The sequence below is a fragment of the Mustela erminea genome, chromosome 11 (genome assembly GCF_009829155.1).
Source record: "Mustela erminea isolate mMusErm1 chromosome 11, mMusErm1.Pri, whole genome shotgun sequence".
Classification (NCBI taxonomy): Eukaryota; Metazoa; Chordata; class Mammalia; order Carnivora; family Mustelidae; genus Mustela; species Mustela erminea.
This window is the reverse complement of record NC_045624.1, coordinates 54,762,082-54,789,668: the sequence shown is the minus strand read 5'-3', so window position 1 is coordinate 54,789,668 and position 27,587 is coordinate 54,762,082. Positions and strand designations below refer to the sequence as shown.

Here is a 27,587-nt window from a genome sequence, read left to right as displayed (position 1 = left end):
TGTTAATTAGGGAACAAAGTTGCTAACAAATCTTTTGGTTACATTTTAAAGAATATGTTTATGTTTGAGTAATTTGTATATTAAATGTTAAAGTGTTGCTTCCAATAAAAAAATAAAGTAAATCACTGATTCCAGTTTGGGGATATTATTATTTGTTTAAAAACTCCACTTTTCTTATAATCATCTCCCAATACTGTTCCAAAAATCCTCTTTCTCTCAAGTGAATAAAAATCAATTAGAACTCGCTATGTCTTTCACCTGGGGGGGGTTATAAATTGAATCTTTGAGTCTGAATATATCCTTGGGGGCATGAGTGAATTATAAAAGGTAAGGCTACAATGTACACTTTATAATATCCTTTAGATACCCTTATTTGGAACAGAAAAGATTTACTCAGAAACAGCAAATAGTGTTAGGATTAGTCACACAGCAGTAGAACAGCAGGTCTTTCTCACAAAGGCTGCCTTTCCCAGAAGGGGACAGCAATAAAGAAACATGGTTTTGAATTTTCAAATGGGATAGAACACACAATGAAGGAGTTAGTCAAAACACAGCTATGGCTTGAACATTATATTAAGCAAGATGTCTGAACATTTTTGGATCCCAATGGTTTCAAGGATATTTCAAGGGAGTTGTACCTAAATCACTTTAAATCCTGCCATACCCACCCAGAAACCATACGAGATTGACCAAAACTTCAGAAAATGACTTCAAAATCCCTAAAGGCATTGAAAGAGACCATTCAAATAAATGGACATGTTTTCTGCCCCCCACCCCTTTTTTTTAATGATAAGGATGTTGAAGTCCAGAGAATGTGAATGGTTTCTCAAAGCGAGTCATAAGCAATTCTTGAACCAAGACTAAGTCTATTGACTTTCAGTTCTGCTCTCCTTCCTTTGCTCCTGGAACTTCTCAAGAATCCCCAGAAGTAGGTAGGAATAGGCTACCTTAATAGTCCCATGAGAGGAAGAGGGGGTGGATGGTTAGTTTGGAGTACTGACCTTTTAGTTGTCCTTAGTCCAAAACACACCACTGCCATGGAAACCATGGCCTGAGACACTAAACTGCTCACTCTGTTCACGAACACGCAGACTCTATTTGAGATAAACAGTAGAAATAAAAAAGAAAAAGAGAGGAGAAAGTCAGGGATATCTTGAGTCAGGGACTCCTGGGATGAACCTGAGTGTCTGGACACATGGAAATGTTTGCAGGACTCTGCATCTTCCTTTTGGTCAATTTGTATAGTGACCAAGACTGTAATTCTGTTACAGTGTTTCTTCTTGGTTCTTAGTTCATCTTCAAGGGGCTTTGTAGGTAAGATTTATGAAAATAAATGTTTAAGACCTCATCCCATTTTGAAACATTCATAGGTTGGTGATGGGATTACTTAGGCTTTCGTGGGATCTTTAAGATGATGATCTTTTTAAACTAGTAGTTGAACTTTAAACAATTTTCAATGAAATATATATTCTGAAGAACATGTAAAATGTCTGAAAAACTGAAAGAATGATAATAATGTACATCAGTGTATCTAATAGTTGAGATGCTATAAGCTGAGAGGTCCCCCTGAGTCATTCCTTCATCATGTACCTCCTCCTCTCTCCCCACCGAACAATGATTCTCCAGAAACTTGAATTAGGGGCGCCTGGGCGGCTCAGTGGGTTAAAGCCTCTGCCTTCGGCTCAGGTCATGATCCCAAGGTCCTGGGATCCAGCCCCAAATCGGGCTCTCTGCTTGGCAGGGAGCCTGCTTCCCTCTCTCTCTCTGCCTGCCTCTCTGCCTACTTGTGATCTCTGTCTGTCAAATAAAGAAATAAAATCTTAAAAAAAAAAAAAAAAGAAACTTGAATTAAACAGTCCCTTGTTTTTTAGAAAAGCACATAGCTTCACTACCAATGTGTGTTTCCTTAGACAATATATTGTTTTATCTTGATTGCTTTCCAGTTTTATATAAGTGAAATAGACTTTATTATTTCACTGAGACTTACTTCTTTGGCACAACATGAGTTCTTTGAGTCCCATCCATTTTGAGGGCACGTAAGTGACGTTAATTTCGCCTTTATTGTATTTCATTGTATTAATGTAGTTTTTTCTATTCTAGTAGTGATGATTGGGATGGTTGCTTTGATCTAGACTTCTACTGGCCAATACATGGGAATTCCTATTATTTCACATCCTGGCCAATATTCCATATTATAGTCAGATCTTGTCATTTGTATCAAGCTAGTGGGTGTAAAACAGCAATTCATTGCTGAAAAATGATATTCCCTAATTACCTTTTCATATGGATATTGACCACATTTCCCTTTTCTGTTTGTCTTGGATCACTTTTCTATTGAAAATTTATCCTTTAATTATCTTTATATTCTGGATACTGTAAGGTTTGTTCATCTATATACAACAAATATTTATTCCTGGCTTATAGCTTGTTTTTATTCTTTATGTGATAAATATTGAGGAACAAAAATTATTCATTTTAATTCAGTCAAATGTATCAATCTTTTTCTTTATATTAAACTCCAAATTATGTTTTTTAAGAGTCACAGATTTTCATTTGTTTTATAGAAACTGTTGAATACCTGTTATTTCAAATATTTCAACATAACAATTTATAATTTTTGCATCTTGTTTAAGATATCCTTCACATTTTCATAATGATGTTACCTTTTGTCTAAAATTTTATAATGTCACTCTTCACATTTAGGGCTTTAAAGTACTTCTAATAATATCTTTTGTGAGTTGAAAGTGTAATCCTATTTCTCTATATATGGTAGTGAGTTTTCCAAAAAGCATTTATTACCCTTTTTTGGGAGATAGTTCTCCACAGGCCTCTTAGTCTCTGCATCTGTTCTGAAAGCTTTTAATGTACACTATCTTTTCAAAAATGTTTGTATAGTAATTAGCCTTAGAAAATTGAAACAGTATCTCTTCTCAATTCACACACACACACACACACACACACACACATCAAATGTACATAAAAATTGTTGAGGGAAACTGGCACCTTTATACTATTGAGGTGTCAGTACATAAACAGTTTCTATTTATTTACATCTTCTCTAATGTCTTACATAAAGTTCTATAATTTTCTTCCTAAAGGTCTTGATCATAAAGAGTACCTTATATTTTTTATGTTTTGATAAATATATCTTTTGAAATATTTAATTTTAGTAAAATATTTTATAACTTGATAGAGAAAACTAAATTAATTTTTATATATCAGTTCTATCTAGAAAATTGTTAAACCCTATATTAAATCTCATAATTTCTACAAATATAATTATGTTGTTGTTAATAATAGTTTTGTATATTTCTTTCCATAGTTTAGACCCTTTGCTTCTTCTTGTTAACTTACTTTGTTAGCTATAATCTCCAGTAAAATTTTGAATAGAAGGGATGTTAAATAGTATCCTCAATCTGATCCTCATCTTAAAGAAAAACAGTTCTAATTTTACCATTTACTATGATTGTGAGAGTTTTTGCAAATATGTTTTATAAAGCTTTTAAAAATGTACTGGTGTTGGGCGCCTGGGTGGCTCAGTGGGTTAAGCCTCTGCCTTCGGCTCAGGTCGTGATCTCAGAGTTCTGGGATCGAGTCCCGCATCGGGCTCTCTGCTCGGCAGGGAGCCTGCTTCCTCCTTCTCTCTCTCTCTGTGCCTACTTGTCATCTCTCTCTGTTAAATAAATAAAATCTAAAAAAAAAAAAAAAATGTACTGGTGTTGAATTACAGCAAATGCTTTTTTCAGCATCAACAAGATGTTCACATGATTTTTCACTTCAATATTTTGTATTGCCTTAATTATTTTAGTGTCAAAACAACCTTAAATTTCTGTGATAACTCAATTTATTATTTTCTTCTATTTATCGTAGGCTTGTATGCTATTTTTTTTAAGTTCTTAAGATAGAATACTGAGCTTACTAATAATCAAATTTTTTTTAAGGTTTTATTTATTTATTTGACAGAGAGAGAGAGATAACAAGTAGGTAGAGAGGCAGGCAGAGAGAGAAGAAGCAGCCTTCCGCAGAGCAGAAAGCCCAATGCGGGGCTCGATCCCAGAACCCCAGAATCATGACCTGAGCCGAAGGCAGAGGCTTTAACCCGCTGAGCCATCCAGGCGGCCCAATCAAATGTTCTTATTAAATTCATTTATATTTATACACTTTCATCAAAGAAATGCTTTTATTGTATTAACAAATTCTAGCCTGTACTATTTTCACTATCTTTCAGTTTAGAATATTTTAAAATTTCAAATATTATTTCATTTTTGACAAATGAGTTACTTATAATTGTCTTTATTTCTAACTATACTAGTTGTCTACCCCTCTGAGACTTTCTAGCTTGATTTTATTATAGTAGAGAAAATGTTTTCTACGACAACAATCCTTTAAAATTATTGAAATTTGTATTATGATCTAGAACATCTTCAGCTCCACTGTAAAACATTTTTGCATACTTGAAAAATTATGTCTATTTTTCATTTGATTGTTGTTTGCTCTGTTCTAAATAAGTACATCATACTGTTTGTTAATCTTATTCAAATCTCCTATATCCTTCTGAATATTCTGTCTTATTTGTTACTAAAAAGGACATATGAAAATAATTCATTGTGATGGGGTATGTCTATCCCTATATCCCTGCCAACTTTTGCTTAGATTGTAAGGATATGTTTCTAGCTGTCAACAAGTTTAGAATTATTATATCTTCCTACTGAATTAAACTGTCTTCTTAAGACGTCCTTATCTCTAGCAATGCATTGTACATCGAACAGTATTTTGTCTAATATTAGTATAACTCTAGTAGTTTCCTATTTTTTCATCCTTATGTTTTCAAACTTTCCATAGCCTCATATTTTCTATATGTCTCTTATAAACTACACATAGTTAATTATTTTAAGCCAACGCTATTTTGTCATTAGGACTATATTTGGATTTACTCCTACAGTATTATTTTTATTTTTACTTTTGAAGTGCATAAAAACACAGGTGGGAGAGCATGGATTTCAATACATCCTTCTGGATACAGAGAATCCACTTGCTGTCTTTCAGGCTGGAGAAAGGTTTGCGGTGGAGTTTCTAGATGAAAGAAGCCAGGTTACCTGAATGTCCATGTGAAGCTAAGCACCTGCCACCAAAAGCCCAGATTAGATGGTAAAATGAAGGAGAAATAAAACTTACTGTGTTAAATTAAGATTTGGAGGGGACTGTTTGTTACTGTAGTCTGTCCTTAATAATACAACTTTCTCCCAAACCCTTTGTGATATAGCCAAAATTGTTTTTGAAGGAATACATATTGCTTCAAATGCATTCTAATTTTAAAAAGACCCAGATAAGATAATTCTGTTTTCACTATAAAAGGTCATAAAAAAGAAACCAAAAAAAAAAAAACCAATAGAACAAATCAATGAAACTAGGAGCTGGTTCTTTGAAAGAATTAATAAAATTGATAAACCCCTGGCCCGACTTATCAAAAAGAAAAGAGAAAGGACCCAAATAAATAAAATCATGAATGAATGAGGAGAGATCACAACTAACACCAAAGAAATACAAACTATTATAAGAACATACTATGAGCAACTCTACGCCAATAAATTTGACAATCTGGAAGAAATGGATGCATTCCTAGAAACATATAAACTACCACAACTGAACCAGGAAGAAATAGAAAGCCTGAACAGACCCATAACCAGTAAGGAGATTGAAACAGTCATTAAAAATCTCCAAACAAACAAAAGCCCAGGGCCAGACGGCTTCCCGGGGGAATTCTACCAAACATTTAAAGAAGAACTAATTCCTATTCTCCTGAAACTGTTCCAAAAAATAGAAATAGAAGGAAAACTTCCAAACTCATTATATGACGCCAGCATCACCTTGATCCCAAAACCAGACAAGGATCCCATCAAAAAAGAGAGCTATAGACCAATATCCTTGATGAACAGAGATGCGAAAATACTCAACAAAATACTAGCCAATAGGATTCAACAGTACATTAAAAGGATTATTCACCACGACCAAGTGGGATTTATTCCAGGGCTGCAAGGTTGGTTCAACATCCGCAAATCAGTCAATGTGATACAACACATCAATAAAAGAAAGAACAAGAACCATATGATACTCTCAATAGATGCTGAAAAAGCATTTGACAAAGTACAGCATCCCTTCCTGATCAAAACTCTTCAAAGTTTAGGGATAGAGGGCACATACCTCAATATCATCAAAGCCATCTATGAAAAACCCACCGCAAATATCATTCTCAATGGAGAAAAACTGAAAGCTTTTCCGCTAAGGTCAGGAACACGGCAGGGATGTCCATTATCACCACTGCTATTCAACATAGTACTAGAGGTCCTAGCCTCAGCAATCAGACAACAAAAGGAAATTAAAGGCATCCAAATCGGCAAAGAAGAAGTCAAATTATCACTCTTTGCAGATGATATGATACTATATGTGGAAAACCCAAAAGACTCCACTCCAAAACTGCTAGAACTTATACAGGAATTCAGTAAAGTGTCAGGATATAAAATCAATGCACAGAAATCAGTTGCATTTCTCTACACCAACAGCAAGACAGAAGAAAGAGAAGTTAAGGAGTCAATCCCATTTACAATTGCACCCAAAACCATAAGATACCTAGGAATAAACCTAACCAAAGAGGCAAAGAATCTATACTCAGAAAACTATAAAGTACTCATGAAAGAAATTGAGGAAGACACAAAGAAATGGAAAAATGTTCCATGCTCCTGGATTGGAAGAATAAATATTGTGAAAATGTCTATGCTACCTAAAGCAATCTACACATTTAATGCAATTCCTATCAAAGTACCATCCATCTTTTTCAAAGAAATGGAACAAATAATGCTAAAATTTATATGGAACCAGAAAAGACCTCGAATAGCCAAAGGGATATTGAAAAAGAAAGCCAACGTTGGTGGCATCACAATTCCGGACTTCCAGCTCTATTACAAAGCTGTCATCAACAAGACAGCATGGTACTGGCACAAAAACAGACACATAGATCAATGGAACAGAATAGAGAGCCCAGAAATAGACCCTCAACTCTATGGTCAACTAATCTTCGACAAAGCAGGAAAGAATGTCCAATGGAAAAAAGACAGCCTCTTCAATAAATGGTGCTGGGAAAATTGGACAGCCACATGCAGAAAAATGAAATTGGACCATTTCCTTACACCACACACAAAAATAGACTCAAAATGGATGAAGGACCTCAATGTGCGAAAGGAATCCATCAAAATCCTTGAGGAGAACACAGGCAGCAACCTCTTTGACCTCAGCCGCAGCAATATCTTCCTAGGAACAACGCCAAAGGCAAGGGAAGCAAGGGCAAAAATGAACTATTGGGATTTCATCAAGATCAAAAGCTTTTGCACAGCAAAGGAAACAGTTAACAAAATCAAAAGACAACTGACAGAATGGGAGAAGATATTTGCAAACGACATATCAGATAAAGGACTAGTGTCCAGAATCTATAAAGAACTTAGCAAACTCAACACCCAAAGAACAAATAATCCAATCAAGAAATGGGCAGAGGACATGAACAGACATTTCTGCAAAGAAGACATCCAGATGGCCAACAGACACATGAAAAAGTGCTCCATAACACTCGGCATCAGGGAAATACAAATCAAAACGACAATGAGATATCACCTCACACCAGTCAGAATGGCTAAAATCAACAAGTCAGGAAATGACAGATGCTGGCGAGGATGCAGAGAAAGGGGAACTCTCCTACACTGTTGGTGGGAATGCAAGCTGGTGCAGCCACTCTGGAAAACAGCATGGAGGTTCCTCAAAATGTTGAAAATAGAACTGCCCTATGACCCAGCAATTGCACTATTGGGTATTTACCCTAAAGATACAAATGTAGTGATCCAAAGGGGCACGTGCACCCAAATGTTTATAGCAGCAATGTCCACAATAGCCAAACTATGGAAAGAACCTAGATGTCCATCAACAGATGAATGGATCAAGAAGATGTGGTATATATACACAATGGAATACTATGCAGCCATCAAAAGAAATGAAATCTTGCCATTTGCGACAACATGGATGGAACTAGAGCGTATCATGCTTAGCGAAATAAGTCAAGCAGAGAAAGACAACTATCATATGATCTCCCTGATATGAGGAAGTGGTGATGCAACATGGGGGCTTAAGTGGGTAGGAGAAGAATCAATGAAACAAGATGGGATTGGGAGGGAGACAAACCATAAGTGACTCTTAATCTCACGAAACAAACTGAGGGTTGCTGGGGGGAGGGGGTTTGGGAGAAGGGGGTGGGATTATGGACATTGGGGAGGGTATGTGCTTTGGTGAGTGCTGTGAAGTGTGTAAACCTGGTGATTCACAGACCTGTACCCCTGGGGATAAAAACATATGTTTATAAAAAATAAAAAATTAAAAAAAAAAAGGTCATAAAAACTACTAAATAAGCCAAAAACAAACAGAAAGTCCATAAATTGAGTCCTAACCCTTTATGATAGTGTCTATATGAAGTTGGGCAAGTTTCACTAATTCTCTGAGACCTTTATTTCCTGTCTATATGTCTACTAGTGAATACATAATAGAGTTTTGTATGGATTAAATTTGATTCCTGGTTTACAGATGGAGCTCAAAAGGGGATATATTAATAAAAGTAACCAATGGTAATTAGTGTTAACTGCAACATCCTACTTTGTCATTACTTTTATTATGAATATACCCATTACTATGCCAGTTCAATGGTTCCTGTTTTTTATGGAGTTATTAACACCATAAAATGAAATATTTTATATAGGTAGAAATGCTTTTAAAATGCATAGGTCATTAAAAAAACTAATACAGGGGCACCTGGGTGGCTCAGTGGGTTAAGCCTCTGTCTTCAACTCAGGTCATGATCCCAAGGTCCTGGGATCCAGCCCCACATCGGGCTCTCTGCTCGGCAGGGAGCCTGCTTCCTTCTCTCTCTCTCTGCTTGCCTCTCTGCCTACTTGTGATCTCATTCTGTCAAATAAATAAATAAAATCTTAAAAAACAACAACAAACAAATACGGAGTCAAAAAGAGAAAAACTCAAAGGTTTACTTAACATTAAGAAAATAAAATAATTTAACAAAGACCTATTTCTGATATGCAGTATGTTGATCTGTATCAATTAAATTTTCCTCTGAATTCTAAATTTAGTTAAAATTTGAGTGACAGGATCAAAGGAGAGAGAGAATCGATGAACACTGGTTAACAGGTTTTCCTGGCAACACATCCTGGGCCAGATGGCATTGTCAAGCAGAAGGTATTTGAAGTGACTTGTTGCTAAGCATTGCCAACAAGTTGGTCCCTTATGAGCCACTACATGCACAAGAGGCTTTGTCATAAGGTCTGTAATAAGATGCCAGAAAAGATTTGTGGAAGCTGTTTTAGTACCTTACATACCCTCTTCTGTACTATAGCTCAGGATAGATCTCTGTGAGCATATATGTCTTCCTACCTCTATTCAATAATGATTTTTTTATCCTATGAATTATTTGATTATTTTTCTTTATGGTACTGGGTTTTTGGCATTTCCAGGACTGTTTAAAAAAATGTGTATTCCCACCATGAACCTGAAGACATAAAGATCATTTTCTTGTTATGTCTAGGAAGACTAACTTTCCACATCTGTGATTAGAATGTCCATGTATTGGCAATAGATGAAATATTATTTAAATATTCAAATAAATATACACATTTAGGGGCACCTGAGTGGCTCAGCTGGTTAAATGCCTGACTCCTGGTTTTGGCGCAGGTCATGATCTCATGGGTCCTGAAATCCAACCAGAACGCCTGGCTCCGGGGGGAGTCTGCTCAAGATTCTCTTCCTCTGCCCCTCCCCCCATCACACATGCACATGCGCCCTCTCTCCCTCTCTCTAAAATAAGTTAATTAATTAAAGAAATACACACACACGCACACACACACACAATCTCCTCTAGCTTTTACTAGAGGGTACCTGATTACTAGGACATACTGGTCTTCTGGTCACTTCCCCTCCATTCATTTGTCACACCGAGGATGAGCATAAAGTCAATAATTTTAGAAATAAGAATTTGGATGGGTCAAAAGATCAGGCCTTCCAAATGATCTCACATCTTTTTGACCCAATAGTTCATGTTTTTCCTTCTCATTACCCTCCATTCTGTGCTCCCTTGGCAAGCACTAAGTCTAACATTGACATATTCATTCAATCTGCAAACACGGTTTAAATAGTCATGACTGTCACATGCCTTTGCAATTGCATGTGCTCTTATTCTGCATCAATTAGTAATCAACTATTAGTTTAACCAAGTGGTTTTTAAAAGTTACCCGAAAAAAAAAACCACAACACTTCATTCTTTAAAGATTGATACATCAGGCTTATTTGCTATTTTAATTTTTAAAAAATTTTATTTATTTATCTTAATTTAATTAATTAACATATATATTATTAGTTTCAGAGGTAGAGTTCAGTGATTCATCAGTGCTCATTACATCACAGGCTCTCCTTAATGTCCATCGCCCAGTTACATCATCCTTCCAAGATTTTATTTATTTATTCGAGAAGGGGGGAGACAGAGAGAGAGCAAGAGAAAGCATGTGCACTAGTAGGGGTGGGGGCTGGGTAGAGGGAGAGTAAGAAGTAGACTCTGCGGAGCAGGGAACCAGGGGTGGGGCTTGATCAGGCCTATTTGAATGCTAACTAAAAGTTCAAGTAAAAAAGATTTGCTGAGGAAGGATAAAAAAGTAGACTGGCATAGACATGCTTGTACTTTCGCTTCTGTTGGCTTATTTTGCATCTTTAGCATAGTTATACCAGATACCGATTGATATTTCAAATGGTCTTTACTAGTGATAAAGTGAAAGTAGTTTTATATCAGATTATTGCACTTGGGTAGCCTATACATTTAGTAACATTTGATATTTTAAGTTTCTAAATTTATTTTGAAATTTTGTTTTCTATTATGGAAACTGGAGAGATTGAATCTGGATCTGCTCTATCAGTTACATTATAAATATGAGACCCTTAATGATAGAGAACAAACTGAGGGTTGATGGAGGGAAGTGGGTGGGGGATGGGCTAAGTGGGTGATGGGCATTAAGGAACCTACTTGTTGTGAGGAGCACTGGGTGTTGTATGCGGCTGACGAATCACTAAATTCTACCCCCGAGACCAATTTTACCATATATGTTAACTAAGTAGGATTTTTTTTTTTTTTTTTTTAATGAGATAAAGAGGTGCCTGGGTGGCTCAGTCATTAAGTGTCTGCCTTCAGCTCAGGTCATGATCCCAGGGTCCTGGGATCAGCATCAGGCTGATCAGGTCCCAGCATCAGGCTCCGGGCTCCCCAGGAGGCCTGCTTCTCCCTCTCCCACTTCCCCTGCTTATGTTCCCTCTCTCGCTGTGTCTCTCTGTCAAATAAATAAATAAATAAAGTCTTTTTAAAAAATGAGATAAAAAAATAAATATGAGCTTTGCCAAGTATGAGGTATCGTGTGAGAGACCCAAAGAAACATGAGGGAGTGCTCTTCCCACAAGACCTTAATTTACTTGAGAAGAGAAAAATTAAAAATTAAAAAGCCCATCTTTGGGTATTTTGTACATGTTCTCTCAGTATGCCTGGGACACTGTCCTTACTCCTCCACCTGCCTCTTCCTGGCTGACTCCTTTCCTTTCAGATTTTAACTTAAATTTTAATTTCTTCCAAGAATTCTTCCTGATCCCACATTGGAGTATGCAGTCTGTGAGAAGCACCCTGCACTTTCCGTATACCATCACTTTTACTGCGGTTGGTTGCTTTTTGTCTGTCTTCACTAGACTTGAAGCGGTGTCAAGGCAGGAAACTGATTTGTTTGCTCAACTGCTAAAACTTCCAAATTACAAGAAACCCATAAATATGTGCTGAAAAAATATCATCAACTTTTGAAGACGTATACAAAAATTTCAATGTTCCACTGGCGTTTCCAGAAAGAAAGAGATGACATTAAGTGGTCAGGAAAGAAGACTTCATGCAGCAGGGTAGAGTCTGGGCTTTCTGTTAGTACTAAAAAGTACAGTGGAAAATAGCCTCTATTAGCAGTGATGTGATTGAAAGTGTGGAGTGACACTTAAAAAAGTAAAAATGGCCATTCATCTCTGGCCTACGGTTTATTTCTAGAATAGACTTAACCTAGCTGATGTATTACATTCTGCACACAGCTAGCAGCTTTAATTGATGGGCTGTGTGTGCAGAGTATCAAATGATTTGGCACTGCTGGATAAGAATGAAACAGCTTTTTTAAAAGGTGAAGAGTAATGGTCAAAACTACTTTCAGTTTTATTACTTTCAAATTGCTTACTTATGGAAGCAGTGGATATAAAAAGATCAGAGGATTAGAAGGAAAAGCTACAATTTTTAGATGGACATAACATACAGGTTTGAGGATGGAAACTTTTTTATGGGACTTTCAACCAATTTCATAAAGGTTTCTTCTTAAGAATTTATAGGACTAAGAATTTTAAAAATACAAAGAAATAACCTTGGGGGCTACTGGATCAAGTATGATCTCATTGTCTTTCAGATTTCCCATTTAGTACATCATATCGTTCCCCCGTATATTCTTTCAATAGTAATTTGTGCTACTCTCATTTACCAGAGAACCATAAAACAACTGATCAGGCTAAGCAGATGTCCAAGCATAAAACAACTGATCACGCTAAGCAGATGTCCATGTCCATTACAAAATAAGCTTGGACCAGAACACTTTCAGGCAGCTCCATATCTTTACAGTTCTATTACCAGTGATGACTAAAATGTAATTTCAGAAGTCTATATTTTTATTTTATAAGAGGTAAAATCTTTCTTATTGGTTTTTCGAATAGTTCTTTATTTTTTGCATTGCTATTGTCTGTTAGATGACAGAGAAAGAATTATTATTTTCTAATATGATTACAGTATTGCTTAGTTACTTGAATCTCAAAATAACTAAAACTGAGATGTCGCAAGAGTCAACAAAAGCAGACAAATAAATAATTTCTTATAAGTAATGAGATTTTCTAGTGATGATCTCCATCTGACAAACATTGCTCCTCAGATTCCCATCTGTCACTACTCATTGTTAACTACTGATCTGGAGAATTTTTTTTTTTTTTAAGATTTTATTTATTTATTTGACAGACAGAGATCACAAGTAGGCAGAGAGGCAGGCAGAGAGAGAGGAGGAAGCAGACTCCCCGCTGAGCAGAGAACCTGATGCGGGGCTCAATCCCAGGACCCTGGGATCATGACCTGAGCCGAAGACAGAGAGTTTAACCCACTGAGCTACCCAGGCACCACTGATCTGGGGAATTTTTAACTGTTTTGGCTAGAGTCTACGTGAAAATTTCTAGAATCTACTAATAATTCGCTTCATAATGGGATTTTTCAATGATATGCATTTCTTAAACCAACATTGAGAGAGATGCAAGAAGCAGCTGTGATTTTAATTAATCGTTCTTTAATTCTGTATTTCTGCTACTTTCAAAAGTTAATGAAGCCCTTTGGTTAACAAAAATTGGGATGCTGGCATTTAAAATCCCACGATCAGTGTAATGCCTATTTGAAATCTCTTTTTCCACTGCCAAATATTTTATTAAAACAAAAGTCCTTAACCTATGTCTCTCCTTTTATTAATAGGTAAACATCTTAGGGGCACCTGGGTGGCTCAGCGGGTTAAGCAACCGATTCTTGGTTTCTGCTCTGGGGGTCCTGAGATTGAGCTCTGAGTAGGGCTCTGCACTCACTTCGCTCTTCCACACCCTCTGCTCCCCCCCCCATTTGCACTTTCTCTCTCGAAAATAAGAAAATAATTCTTTAAAAAAATATGTAAACATGTTAGAGGAGTACATTTCATTCTTTAATCCACTACAATATGGCTTTTCACCTTTCCACTCTTTGAAAATAGTTTTTATTATGACCACTAATAACCAAATCCAAAGATAATTTCTCATCCTATTTTCTTTTATCTTTTTATTCTTTTCTTTTTATTCTTTTATAAAGTGTCATGAAACTTTACCTCATGTACCTCTGTGGCCTACATGATCATTATAGTCTAGTGGCTCCCACTATATTATCTCCAGACCGGATGTTTTTCTCCTGAAGTTCTGGGTCCTATTCCACATGCCCGTTAGACACCTCCTTTTGGATGCCTTAGAGAAACTTAAGCCCCACAAGTCGAAAACTAAATACATTCTACAACTCAGTTCCTTTATCCATAAAATTTAGATAGCAGGAGTTCCCATTTCGTAGAAAGTAGGGTGAGGATTACACACAGTGCCCACCATAGACAAAGCAGTCAATACCGCTATTGTTATTATTGATGTCAACACTATTATTACTAGGTGCTCTTTTGACTCCAACTTCTACTTTATCTGCCAGATGCCCCATTTTTTCATCCAGTGCAGTTCGTTCTCCTTGCTCTCAATCCTCCCCTCTAAGCAGTGTGCAATCAAGCAAAGGCTTATTCTAATCCAATACGATGCAGTCAATCCTACAACAAATCTCTGTCAAAGCAGTCCTCCCAAACTTCTAATGGATTGTCCTGAGGTCAGTGCTTTGATGCAGTTAGTTTATGACTCAAAACTCATTAAAAGATACAATATCTATAGAAAGCTTTTGAATCTCTTCTCTCTGAAAAATTAGCCACATTACCTTCTATTTCAAAGTTTAGCATCCTTTAACTCTCTGGGTAGCCTTACATTTTATATTTCCTTAATCAGTCCCCACTTATTTCACTTTATGCTAACTATATAAATAAAATGTTAATTTAAATGAATGCTGGAAAACTAGGTCACTATGATGGAAAATATGTCAAAATTGCTTTAGGGGTACTCAAGAACAACCAGGTAAATTTAAATATGTATTATGTGTGAAATGACCGAGAAAATTATTATTAAAAAAAAAAAAAAGAAAAGAGAAAAGCTATCCAGGGGCACCTGGATGGCTCATTTAGTTAACTTCTGGACTCTTGATTTTGGTTCAGGTCATAATCTCAGGGTATTGAGATGGAGTCTTGCATGGGGCTCTGTGCTCCCTTGCTGCACTGCTGGAAATTTTTCTCCTTCTCCCTGTCCCTCTGCTCTTCCCCCTACTCCCTCTGTCTGTCTGTCTGTCTCTTTCTCTCACACATAAATAAAATAAATACATTTTTTAAATGCCATCCATTTTTCAGGATGTCTGCTAGCTTAGACTTCTTTTTTATAAGATATCTGTTTCAACCATGAGGAACAAAATATTATACATTATCTTTGTCCCTTAAAAATATAAGTTCTGGGGCGCCTGGGTGGCTCAGTGGGTTAAAGCCTCTTTCTTCGGCTCAGGTCATGATCTCAGGGTCCTGGGATCGAGCCCCGCATCGGGCTCTCTGCTCAGCAGGGAGCCTGCTTCCTCCTCTCTCTCTGCCTGCCTCTCTGCCTCCTTGTGATGTGTCTGTCAAATAAATAAATAAATCTTAAAAAAAAAAAATATATATATATATATATATATGTATATATGTATATATATGTTTTATTTTCAAAGACATCCTCAAGGTATCTGTTGCTTCCCAGTAAGGAAATTAAGGGGACCAGCAACTGGCTTGTTTCTTTTATTTTGTTATTTGATTTCCAATTTTACAGTAGTTATCCTCAGATAATCCTCAATTCTACATTTTTTGAAATTACTGCTTTTCACAATCCTTTAGTAATTGCTTGTGACTGGATCACACTACCTCATTCCATGGGACCCCTCCATATTCACTTAACCAGGCAGGGACCGTAAGCAATCCAGTGAAGGAGATAACTATGAAATGGGATTTCAGGGGCACCTGGGTGGCTCAGTGGATTAAGTCTCTGCCTTCAGCTTAGGTCATGGTCTCAGGGTCCTGGGATCAAGCCCCACATAGTGCTCTCTGCTTAGCAGGAGCCTGCTTCCCCTTCTCTCTCTCTGCCTGCCTCTCTGCCTATTTGTGATTTCTGTCTGTCAAATAAATAAATGAAATCTCAAAAAAAAACCCCAAAAAACAAAAAAACACAGGATTTCAAAGATATGGGGCTAGAGCCTAAATGTTTTTCTCCAGAGAAGTAGAGAAGGAGTTCCGGGAGAGAGCTCAGTAATTTAAAACATCTGGCACACCATAGTTCTTAGAATTGTCATATCCTTTTGGACAAATGTTAGAATGTTCTCTAAAGCGCTTTTTATAAAGTCCCCAAACTCCTAGTTCCTAGTAAGTTCTGTTTACTAGTTATCGTAGATAGATCACTTCCCCTAAACAGTGCTGTTTCCTGTAGATTACCAGAACATATGCTGATTTGCAGCTCTATTACAAAGCAAAATAAAATCTTCTATTCCTTGATCTCTAATATTTCTATATAAAATCATTTTAAAAAGTCGTATGTTCACAGTATGCACTTACCTAGTCATAAATACAGAGTCAGAACTTCCTAGGCCATTGACAAAGTTCATGGCTCCATAGTCATAATAAACAGTGGAACAGGTGAGAAGGACAAAAAAAAAAAAAAAAAAGAAGGCAACTTTATTTAAAAAAAAGAAAAAGAAAAAGTTGAATGCAATGGTTCACATATTCCCTGAGGTAGATCATTAGAGACTAGTTAGTTCTCTTTCTTCCTTTTTTTTTTTAACTCAGGCATGAAGATCACATTGAAATTCTGGCCAAATCAACTGTTGCTGGTATTTATAGAACAGATTTGGAATTACCAATTTAAACTTCATAGTTGGCTGAGAATCCAGCTGTGTTGGCTCAGCCAGAGTGTAATGGAAGGTTAGACATGTGACATCATCTGACACCATGCAATGAGTGGTCAGGAGGGGGAGGGGAGGGCCTTCAACAGAGAATAGCTTCTCTGCAGACAGAGAAGGGTGACATTTTTGCATTGGAACTAGACTCTTTGCTGACATGAAAGGAAAGCAATTTTGGCTTTAATTGTAGAAATAACTACCTTAGTCTCCAATTTGTGTGGTTTGGAGCCATCAGCAGAGTACCATTACCCCTGTGTCCCAGAGGTGTGAAATGCTGTCTGCTTTACACAGCACGCCAAATGGCCAATTAAAGTGAACGTGAAGAGGCATGATGCCAAACAGAAACACATTTTCTGCGGTGTCTATTTTTAACTATGTGCAGTATCTTTTGACCTATTTCCCCTTGCTTGGCTATCTTCAATGTTCACATTCTCAAGGACGACACATCTGAATACTAAGCACATATATTCCTCATTTCCAAGTTGGGCAAAAGAAGATAGGGTTCTGACCCTGAAATAAAGGCTAAGCCTCTTGGCAAGCTCAGACAAGGACTTTCCAGCTCACTTCTGCTTGGCTCGTGATATCTATTCAGTCTCTTGACTGGAGAAGTCTAGTCCTAGTTTATATGTGGAGGGTTTCTAGATGGTAATTCTCAAACATTCACTGGGAAAGAGACCTTTAAAGAGAATTATCCTCTTCTGTTCCTGTTCATTAAGTCACAAATGTGCTCTAGGAATGCTTGACCTTCTGATTTCTGCATTTCCTATATGCTGGAAGGAACCGTGACAGGGAATGTGCACATATTATCAATACACACACAAGCACACACACCTCCTGCACAGGGAGAGGTGAAGCTGCTTTAAAGGTCCAAGATGAGGACATGGCAATGGCCTCATGAGGGAAATGTACTAGGTGTGCCTAGAAAACTGCTACAGATCCAAATGCTGGAATACACCCCATGGGGCCTCTACTGCGCTTTTCTCATTTTCTTCTTCATGACTGGGGGAGGAACAGGAGTGTCCCCCCATGTTTAGGGGCTGGGAGCATTAAGATGACAGAAGAGAGAGGTTGGCAGTCATTTAAAATTCAACACTGAGTATGGAGCTCATACTTCTTTCAGAGAACTATGTGGGTACCCAAAATATTTTTCTCCCTCAAGCAGAACACAAACCCTATTTGACATTAGTACTTGGGTTGGTAAGTTGAATTTTGCCAGACCAGTCTGGTGCCAAATCAGTAAAAGAGACATCCCCAATGTCCAGTCTATAAAATTCTAGCTCACTCTCAGTATGTCAGAAAAGACAGGAGCAAGCTTCATGTTCCCTTTAAATGGATAGAGATACAGCTTATCTGTAACTTTCTGTAGGCTTGCACGGAATCAGGAACACTGTTACTATTATACTCCCTTATATCTGCAGAAGAGTTTTTTTAATCTTTCCAAAGCACTTTAATATCAATTACCTTATTTAAACCTTGAAAACCTTTAAAGCAATGAGGACAGAAATCAGTACTTCCATTTGGAAGATAAGGAAATTGAGGCCCAATGAATCTATTTAACAATTAGAAGGAGATACCAAAAAAACAAAATAACAACCAAGCTGACACTAGAACTGAGGTCACCAGAAATGAGACAGTTTCCTTCCCTGAGGGTTGTATAATCTGCCTTTGATATCACAAGCAGACCTGAGAGAGACACACATTAGGGAAGTCCATGCTGAGGTTCGGTACTGAATCTAAGGACTGATGAAATGTTGAGGCAAAGGTGTTCCATCTGGAACAGAGGCATCAGCAGGCAAGTCCGAAATTGAGTCTAAGAGAATACCAAGGTCAAATAATTAAAGGCAAAGAAGTTTTCACATCCAAGAGAGTAACACGGGGTTGAGAAGAGATGAAACATAAAAGGTCAAGATCCAAGTAAATGCAGGAAGTGAGTAGGCTGTGATGCTCCTGACTTCTTCATTGGTCCTCAGGGACAACTGGCAATACCTTAGAGATATTTTGGTTATCACGAGGAGGAGTGAGAGGGCAGCTATTCTTGGCATCTGTTAGGCAGAGTTTGTGGAGTGGTATCCCCAACCTGCAGTGCTCAAGAGAGTCTCCCACAACGGAGGATTATTTGGCCCAATTTGCCAACAGTGCTGAGGGTGAGAAACCGCGGTAGTCATCTGGTCAATCGTAGATCAGCTTAACTTAAAGGGAGAAAAGCATGATGCTTGACAATTATTCCGCCACCCTGGGACACCTTCTGGTTTGTTTTCTCAGATGGTAGATCAGGCTAGAGTAGGTGGGATGGAGAAAAGGAGTAGCATGTGTCATCTCTCTGCCCTGTGTTCGCGCTCCGTGAAAATAAGTGACATAGCACCTGGCTTCTCCTTTGCCATTGTACATGCTAAAACAATACTGTTTTAAAAATTTACTTCTTATCAGAGAATGGAGTGGAGCTGTTTGTGATATAATAACCAGTCCCTTTAGTTGTAAGAGTTACATATTTTAAATTATATTGTGTCATATTTCAGAAATCCTATACTACTGGAAGGGAGATGTCAAATTCACTTTTGTATATCCTTTTCTGCTTGCTCAATAAATGTATGTATTCCACAGATTCAAATCTGCACTGGCTGTAGAGAAAGAAAACAATGTATCATTAAGTGGGAATCTACAAAAACCCATGGCTTTGCTGACTGGCTTTACTGACAGTAAGTGTTTTCTTGCTTAATCCTCATTTGCAAGGGAGGCTTTGCCAGCAGCATCTTTACTGTGCTGGGGAATTGGCCTTCTGCTCTGAGCACACTGAAAAAGAGATGCTTTGTATTTTTTCACTTTGCATTGCTAGCATGAGCTAAACACATATAAGATGGAAAAAAAAAAAAAACAAGACAATGTTGCCAGGAAATTTGGGTTCATTTAATATTTATTAGAAAAGACCCAGTCTGAGGTTGTTTAAAGCAGGCAATTGCTTGCCTTCTATGACCTAGACTTATGCTATCCAATTTGATAGTCAAATGTGACCACTTAAATTTAAATTTTTTTCATTAAAACTAAAATTAATTAAAAATTTAATTGCTTTGATACACTAACCACATTTCAAGCACTGAAATAGTGGCAGTGGCTACCATCATGGGTAGTGAAGATATAGAACATTTCCATGACCAAAGGAAGTTACAGTAGACAAGTCTCCTTCAGTTAAGTGGATATTAAGAAATTGAGGACACTTAATTAAGAAAGTGAGGACACTTTGCTAAAGGCCAGAGAGCATTCTTCTGAGCAGGCAAAGTGTCTCTGCACAGTCACCTGGAGGCTCCACCTCATAGGCAATAACCATAAAGGTCTTGCTCCCTTTTCATTTAATTCATCCAATAATTACTTATTTAATATCTAGTAGAGGTTAGGCACAATTCTTGGCATTGGAAACAGAAGTGGACAAAACCAATAATGCCCTTGCCTTCAGACAGATTAAATTCTAGGGTGGAAGTACAGTAATACATACATAAATATGCCTACATATGTACATATACACCCATACATAAAATATACAGCCAGGAAAGGACCACTGTTAAGAAAAAGAAAATGTCAGGGATTGTGAGGGGATAAAGAGATGGTGTAGTAGGTGTTATTTCAAGTAGAGTTGTCAAGAAAGACTCTTCTGAGGAGGTGACGCTGTGAGGAGTGACCCATGATCGTACCTGGGGCAATGAACAGAAATAGGACAAGAAAGGCTCTCAGGTAGGAGTTTTCTTAACAACTTCAAGAAAGCCCAGGGAGGCCAGCAGGGCTGTGGATAATGACAAAGAGGAAGAGCAGGAGGAAATGAGGTTGGTTGGACATAACGGCCAGGTTGCATGTGTATTAAAAGCCATGGTAAGAATCTGAAGTTTGTTCTAAGAATGACTGGCAGCCTTATTAGTGTTTGAGTAGTGAAATGACATGATCCAGTTTATGTTATTTAAAAGTTTCTCTTACTGATTATGTAGAATCAGTGTGCAAGACTAGAAGCAGTATGACCATTTAATAAGTCTTTGTCAGAAACTGGGTAGGAAATGATGGTGGCTTATTAGGGTTAGTACTGAGGGAGATGAGAAGCTATTTAATTTGAACAATATACGGAAGCCAAAGAAATAACAGCATTCACTGCTTATTTGAACGTATGCCCTCCTATAAAAGGAAGAGTCAAGAGTGATTCCAAAATTTTGTTTCAACAAGTGAGTAAATGGCAATGTGACATTTATTGAGATTAAGGAGTCTGGGAAATAAAGTGGATGTGAGATGAATGTGGTAATCAAGGGTTCACTGTGGGATATATTCAATATGAAACATTCACTGAATATTCAAGAAAAAATTTCCAGTAAGCAATTGGTAAGCAATTGAATACAAAGCCTGAAGGTCAGAAAGAGGTTGGAGTTTATGATACTGGTTTGAATGTTATAAGAGCACACATATGATATTCAGAACTAAATAGTTAATGGTGACCACAAAGGAAGTGTGTATGGATAGGAAAGCGATATCCAAAGACTGAATCCTGGGATATTTCAACTTACTGAAGTTAGGAAGGGAAGGAGAAGCAAGTAGAGAAGGCTAGGAAGTAACCATTAATGTAGGAGAAAACGGGCATAATGGTTTCTCAGAAAATTGAAAAAGTTATGTTAAAAATGAGAGTGGACAATTGTGTCAAATAATTAAAAGAAGCTGACTGAGGTGAGAACTGAAAAATTCTACTTGTGAAATGAATCTTGTTTCCCTTATTAATCTTTGCTTTTAATCTCAGGAAACAAACTTGAGTGTTGCTGGGGGGGAGGGGAGGGAGGTGAGAGGGATGGGGTGCCTGAGGGATGGACATTGGGGAGGGTATGGGTTATGGTGAGAAAAAAATTAAAAAAAATTTAAATTAAAAATAAATAAACCTTATTTAAAAAAAAATAATTCTACAATGGGCTCCTGGGTGGCAGAGTCAGCTAAGCATCTGACTCTGGATTTCAGCTCAGGTAACGATCTCAGGGTCGTGAGATCAAGCCTGGCATCAGGCATTGCTTTCAGCAAGGAGTCTGCTTGATGTCTCTTCCTCTGCCCCTCCCACGCATGCTCTCCCTCTTTTTTCTCTCTCTCTCTCAAATAAATAAATAAACCCCCTTTAAAAATTAAAAAAAGATAGTAAGGAATGCTACAAGAGGCTATCCATAAAATTCTGCATGGAAGACCTAAGGCATACTAAGATACATGTTTTCTGAGAGTGATTGCAGCTTTCTGTCAGCACTTTCTGAATTCTCAGCATCTTCCTTCGTAGCTACTCTGCTGTTTCCCTTAGAAGATAATCTTTAGGCACATAAATTTGTTAGAAACATTCTAAGGACACAAAAATAGACTTAACTATTCAATACATGAAGATAGTCTCACTTAAAACTGATTTATAAAAAAAAAAAAAAAAAAAAAAGGAACACAGATGCAAGTACAGACCAAGGTAGGCACCATATGGTCTTGATTCACTTCAAGGTAAGTGTGAAGATACAAAACAAAACCTCAAGTAAAATTCTCATACTTGACTTCACTGGAGACTGGTTAAATTTAGACTACACTCTATTAGTGCTTGTTATATTTAAGAATGGGGGAAGAGGTGAAAATGTTACAATATATTCTTTCTTTGCTCACTAAGAACAGTGATTGTGCAAGCATCGATGGTGCTCAGGTGTCTACTTACTATAGAAATTCTCACACCCCCTAGATTTCATTGCAGCACAGAAAAAGCTGTCCTTATGTCCTTGGAGTTGTAATATGGTATTGTCAGGATATGGATAAAAAAATACAAATCTTATGAGTGAAAAGATCTAAAGTCCACAGCAGCTATTACTCCTACACTAAACTAATTTCTAATAGAATATAAGCAATAAAAAGGCCAAGGTGGGATAACCTTGACGAATACAACCAGAGTGAAATCATATTACCACAGCTTGCAAAAGTGTCAGATATAAAACCAATTGCAGAGAAAAGTAATCCTGAGGATCTCTCGGTTTAAAAATTTCAACTAAATGAGCTTCCCTTACATCTGGTTGATTTGATCAGGAACAGAACCATGCGTTCTCGGTTTGGTTTAGTTTTGAAATTGATCCCCTCCATCACCTAGATTTAGGTATCTGAGGCTGTTAAGTCATACATGCCCAGGCCCCCACAACACAAACAGTAAAAATTCACCTGGTAAATACTGCTAAATGTTTTGAGGGCCCTTTCATCCAGCTGAGGTGAGAATTCACCATCTGCTTCCAAATCCTAGGAGCAGACAAAACCACAAGTAGCTAACTTACATAATTATTTCAGAGAGCAAAGAAGCTTTAGGCAGCTACATGTCAAGAGCAGCTTATTCCTCAGCCCAGCCTAGTGCACAGTAAGCAGTGCTACCCCGGGGGAGGTCTGAAGGTGAATAACCACATAGGTCTGGAGCCAAGAGTCTGGGCAGGAGGTGATGATTAAGAAAACTTATCTATCATTTGTTAAAATCAAGCCCTCAGAGGAATAGTGGTTTCCTTCCTAAATTAGCTTTGCTTACACTTACAAAGTACAAAGGACAGTGACAACAGATTGATGATTTTGAAATGCCACTTGAATTCTTGCAAGCAGAAAATGGGATGATGAAAAAGAATTAAATGACTACTGCCATTGTCTCCCCTAATTTAAACGAGGGAATCAAGTCATAAAACATAACATCCAAATGTTTTGTCTCTTTACAACTTCACAGGACAATTCTTTCTTTTGTTCAAAAATTAAGGTACTCACCAGAATTCTTTGCCTGTGTGCAAACTGCCCCTTCCTTGTTAATTATTGATGTCCTGTAGAGCAGCAATATTTTTGACTGTTCATAAAATCAACAAATATATATTGAGCACCTGCTATTTGCAAGACATGTTAAGAACCAAATAAACTGATTGTATACTTAATAATTCATTTTCCACTCCTCATAACAGTAATGCAATTATTATAAAAATTAATGCTGGTATGAATGTCCAAGTTGAGGGAACTTAACAACTCTTCATAACTATTAAAGACAGCAGGGTTTCCTAGACTGGGGTTCTTGGAGACATCTCAAAGAGCTCATGCACCACTCAGTTTTTTAAGCAAAATTTTATCTTATTTCAGTGAGGTTGGAAGACTGCTTCAATGTTAAGAGGTTTTAAATGAGATAATAAAACCAGGTTTTAATGTTAAGTAACCATGTTTCAATGTTAAGAGGTTTTAAATGAGATAATAAAAAGGAACGATTACTCCTTTGCCAATGCATGGTTTACTGCTTCTATCCATATAGTGTTCCCTTGTGAATTCCTAATGTTCCAACTTCCAACTACAGGATGGAGATCTAGGCTTGCTTGTTGTAGAGGGTGTCGATGGTATGACACACATCTGATGTTTAATGTCATCAGACATTAAAAAAAATGGTTTTATTTTCCCACGGGCTCTGTATCTAGAGAAAAGCAGGCATTTTTTTCTTTTTCTTTAAGAGATTTTATTTATTTTAGAAAGAGAGAGCAAGAGAGAGGGTGAGCAGGGAGAGAGGCAGAGAGAGAGAGGGAGAGAGTCTTAAGCAGACTCTGCACTGAATGTGGAGCCCAACAAGAGGCTCGATCTTACGACCATGACTGGAGCTGAAATCAAGAGTCAGGTGCTTAACCCACTGAGCTACCCAGACGCCCAATGGGGGATTTTTTCCATCCTGTTTTCACCAGATCCCGCGTAGCATTTTTTAGGCTGAGGTTACAAATTATCTAGGGGTGTGTATCTGCCCTAACACCTAAGAGTTTGACTTATTTATATTGGACCTAGGGAATCACCAGAAATTTGGTTCATATAAAATTATCTCAATACTTAATGAGGTTGAAAAGGCAGAGTAACTGTTGGTCCAAGAGTTTGTTCCATGATTTCCTGAAACAGACTGGATTCCCCTGAGTTGGCCACATTCTGATCTGTTTTTATTTCTTCAGTCATAAAGAAAAACTGTGGTCATGACTGTGTTTTCCTGTCCCACTATTAAAACTTCAGGTCCTGCAACGTAAGAGGTACTCAGCATAGATTTGTGGTGGTGCCATTGTGTTTCTGTCATTACTTTCAGTAACCTTCTTATCTACCTGCCTTACTGCAGAACTCACCTGAACGCTGTACAAGATCACTTGGCTGGCTTCATGAGATAAACAGATGTTTGTGTCAGACAATTCACTCCCTGCTGACATAAAGCCAGCGGGGAAACAAAAATGATATGTTTCATTAAGTCATGGCAGCCTGCCTCTGTATTCATTAATTTATGCTTTTCCCAAAATATCTGTAGGCCAACATGGAGAGGTAGCCATAATGAATGCTAACAGCTTCTAGCCATTTATCTCTCCCTTCACAGTTATCCCTTTGCACTCATTCCAATTTTGATCAAGATACACAGATGTAGGGTTTACTGGGATGAGATAGGCTGGGGATTTATAGTCAATATACCTCCCACCAATTAAGAGGAATTACCAAATAACTCTCATCCATGTTGATTCAAATCTAGGCACATTTGACTTGAAAGTAAAAAACTGGATGAAATAAAAGCATGATTATGCTTTTCCTTAAGATGAGCCAAGTTATTAACTTGCATTTTTATTCAGAAAGTAATGCTGGCAAACAAATTGCTCTATTTCTTCCCAATGGTGCCCTAGAGAATCAGACATTTCATTGTCAGTTTACCCAAAAATGATATAAGGAAAAAACAGATGTTTCTTAAGGGCTGACAGCCTCAGAGCTTAGCATTATTTATAAGCAGTTGGTAGGAAGGTAGCTAAATGCCTTTAAAAATGATGTAAGCTGAGCTTAGAAAGTTCAGGAAAAATACACATTAGTAATCTTTGAACAACTTAAAGGAAAGTAAATATGTTTAGTAGTAGTTAAGACATTCTACCCTTCTTCTGGTGCCAGGACCCTGATTCTGAAAGCTATTCCTCCGTCTCTCCTAATCATGTGGTGTGGAGCCCCTTCCATCCATAACACCAAAGGTGACCACGTAACCTGTCCTCGCCAATCAAATTAACACACCCTTTGACTAAAGAGATTAGTTCATGCTTGGTTATTACCCAATCATAATTCAGTGAGATTCAGTTCCAGGACTCTTTGGAACCTCATAGTTGAGGAAAGCTGAGCTGCTCAGAAGAGATAATCATCTTAGAATAACTGGCAGCCATATTGCGGGAAAGTAGGGACAGTATGAAAATGCATTAAAACAAAGAAGAATAGAACTGAGATTGAGAAACTAGTAATTAAGATTTTTATTTAATCCCTGAATACAGCCATGCTCTAAACTAATACTGTAAGACTAGTTAGAAAAGTATTCTATTTTTAATATTTCTAAAAATTTTAGGGGCCCCTGGGTGGCTCAGTCAGTTAAGTGTCTGATTTCAGCTCAGATATGATCTCAAGATCCTTGGATTAAGCCCTGTGCCAGGCTCCATGCTCACTGGGGAGTCTGCTTCTCTCTCTACCCACACATGTGCTCTCTGTCTCTCTTTCTGAAACAAAGAAATAATCTTTAAAAAATAAGTAAAGGTTCTAGAACTTTTATACAGGTCATATACACATAATGTTCTCCTAAAATATTCAAATAACACAGATAAAGTAGAATCCCTAGAGACATTCCCACCTTTCCCTCTCTCTTAATTCTAGGCTGCCAAATAGTCAGTGAGACAGCTGAAAGCCAAAATAAAAGAATGGCCGATCATTTTCTTCAAATTTAGAAGTTTAGGAAAGGTCAGTGGTGACTGTGAGATAAACAGTATTATTCTACTTGTAGGGGCCAAAGCTTCATTGGAATGGATCTAATAACAATTGAGAAGAGAGAAATTGAGACAAAGATTAAGTAGGTTGTTTTGGGAGGTTTGCTGCAAGGGGAAGCAAATAGAGTGGTGGCTGCCAGGAGTAGTAGAGAAGCAATGCCTCTCTAAAGAATTCCCACTGCACACAACTGAATGCATACTATCTACCTGGACACACGTGATTGCCCAAGAGTGAATCACAGACCATACACAGACTGACCCCTGGCAAATAATGATTTGGCATGAGAGCACGGACTTCCAGAGATGATGGTAAATAATTGGCCAATCCTAATAGTCTTTCTAGAAGAATTTGATTCAGAAATATTGAATTGAAAACCGGTGAGATGCCAATGGGAAGAGAAGCTCAAGAAAAGACCAAGTCAAGCAGAACTAGATGATGTAACTTAATGACTTGCATAGCAACCCCCAGTACTTAGAACAAAATGCTGCTATGCCAAGTGGATTCTAAGCTATTGCAATCACCTCAGCAATGGTGGATTCTGAAAGACTTTCATGTTCTGTGAGACCCAACTCAAATTCCCCCTTTTCAAAAATTCAGAATTTATTTTTAAAAGGCAATGTGTACCTAGTACCAAGTTCCAAAGGTACAAAATGGTTTATAGCAAAAAAATCTCCCTCCCAGCTCAGCACTTGGGTACCCAGGTTTTTATCCAGAGGCAACAAGTATTGATCAGTTGTCTGGATGTAGTTCTAGAGTACTTCTGTATATGAAATATGTAACTATATCTGGGTGTGCATCCATAAATCATGAAAATTAATTAGTGTTAGTATCTATAGAATTACCTCATTCTTTCTTGTGGCAACAGATGCAAGCTAGTGCATTTAACCAGTCCTCTCCTGAGGCACATTGGATTATTTCCCATCCTTGGCTTTTAAACACAAAACTTCAGTGAACAACCTTGGACTGAGGTCATTTTATGTTCATTAAGTTGATCTGCATAATATATTTCAGAAGTGCAATTCTGGGGGCAGATACACATATATTTATAGTTCTGATAGAT

At 37.5% G+C, this 27,587-nt stretch overlaps 1 protein-coding gene across 3 annotated transcripts in view; it reads right to left on the bottom strand.

Moving 5' to 3' along the window:
* The window catches only part of TMEM196 (transmembrane protein 196), a 203,832-nt gene that overhangs the window by 140,955 nt on the left and 35,290 nt on the right, over positions 1 to 27,587 (bottom strand). For 2 of the 3 annotated variants that reach the window (XM_032305452.1, XM_032305453.1), the window contains exons 1-2: positions 16,413 to 16,570; positions 1,002 to 1,094 (exon numbers count right to left, since the gene is read on the bottom strand). The exons of the other annotated variant lie outside the window; for it this stretch is intronic. The gene's annotated coding sequence lies outside the window, so the exon portion shown is untranslated. Of the gene's footprint in view, positions 1 to 1,001; positions 1,095 to 16,412; positions 16,571 to 27,587 lie in introns of those variants that run through there. 3 annotated transcript variants of the gene reach the window in all.